We start from the raw sequence: 2,052 nt of genomic DNA on the forward strand, positions 1-2,052 counted from the left end.
ATGTTTCCATAAATAAAACATAATGATACGTATAAAATTAAACTTTAAAAATATGTATGGTCATTTATACTCTCTGAACTTTTAAGAAAATTTGTAAATATATAGTAAAGTAGCTAGGACAAAAAATGAAAACAAATTATCAATTACCTATTATAAAGGATGTGCATATACCACTATCCAATATATTAGGTACATATTAAATAGGTGCAATAAGGAATATTAATAATTTATTGTGACATTTTTGCAATGGACAATGAAATTAGAGAATTAATTTTAAAGCTATGATGTAGAGATTCAATTGTAGATTTTTTACTATACTTAATCAAAAATTGAATAAAACTATATGTATCTATAAAGTAATTACTTCTATAATAATAATAATAATAATCAAAATTAAACTTTTTAGTTGTTAAAAAATTAAGTTTTTAGATTTTAAAAAGTAAAAAATTTTAGAAACTCAACTAAATTTTCGATAAGGGTAATTAAATTTTTAGATATTAAAAGTAAAACATTTAGGTAGCGTTTGTTTTGAGGTACTGACAGAGACTGAGAGCCTGAGATTTATTGTGTTTGTTAGTTTAGAGATTGATACTAAAATTTTTGTCTCTATTTCTAAAATTTCAATATTTCAGTACTTCCAAAAAGTAGGAGGACTGAAATTTTTAGAGATGAAAACTGAAATTTTAATAACATTTTATACTTAAAATACTTTCATTTCAATTAATTAATTTTAATTTTATCCTTTATGCAAGTTAAATTAAAATTTAATTCTTGTTTCAATTCCTGTCTCTCATTTTACACCAAATAAAACACTGAAATTTATTTCAATTCTTATCTCTTAATCTCTATCTCTCGATCTTAATCTTTTTATCCCTATCTCTCCTCCAAACGCTATTTTAACTACATATTGTCAATGACCTGCAAATCAAGTAGCACCTAGATTCCTCCCTCTCTTAACTCCTAAATGGTTCTTAGAACCTCTTCTACGTAAAAAAAAGAAAAGGAGAAAAAAAATCATATTAAAAATAAAAATCCGATGTGCATAGATAAAAATAACATTCTCTTATAAATCTTTTATTGACATTGATAATGATGACGTTTAAATTTAAAATTATTATTATAATATTTTATTTATATTTCACCGATAGATTTTGATAATGATGACATTTAAATTTAATATTTTATTATTATATCTCTCCGATATATTTGTTCATAAATTATCAAATAAAGTATTATCAAATTTAATAAGAGTCATTTTGACCTTGGTAAATCCTTTTGGTAATTTACCTGAGCAAATATAAAATGACAAAGGCTTTAATTGTTTTGGTCACCTTTTAATTTTTTTAACATTCAAATTTAAATTTTTTTGACTATGGTGTAAATTATTTATCTCTTTGATTAGTTTTATATTTAGTAATATTATATATATACATAATGTAAAAAATAGTGAATTAATCACATTTGTTAGAGTTTATTAACAAATGTTACGGTATTTTGTAAAAGTGAGGGCATAGGTTCGGTGTGAACGGAGGTTGGTACGTTATCCGAGCCTAGGTTGGGAAAAGTGGTGAGGGCCGAGGCGGCTTGAGAAGAAAGAAGGGATAGTAACATGTTTTAGTGGGACCCATAAATGGCGGTTGTCGCGTGCCGCATAGAGCACCTCACACGTGGCCCACCCCCTGAGCTGTCTCTCAACCAAGTCATAGTAATTAACTCTTCTTAATCATCTTCATCTACCCCACCACTACCACTACTACCACCTTACCCCTTTCATCTAAATAATACATAATATACTTACTTAATTAACAATTTAGCTAATTAGTTTAATTGAATTTGTGGTGGTCCCCAATCTCTTCTCTCCTACTCCCTAGTCCCTCCTCTCTTTCTTTTTCCCAATCAATTTACCAAATCTAAATTCTAATTCTAATAAGATAAAAATGAAAGAAAGTTAAAAGCACTGCAAAACACAAACACACGTCCTTACTCTATAAATAAATTCATCATTTCCATCTCTTCAACAAGGAATCTCAACCAAACAGAACCTAGCTGCAG

This window comes from Arachis duranensis, chromosome 8 (genome assembly GCF_000817695.3).
Source record: "Arachis duranensis cultivar V14167 chromosome 8, aradu.V14167.gnm2.J7QH, whole genome shotgun sequence".
Lineage (NCBI taxonomy): Eukaryota > Viridiplantae > Streptophyta > Magnoliopsida > Fabales > Fabaceae > Arachis > Arachis duranensis.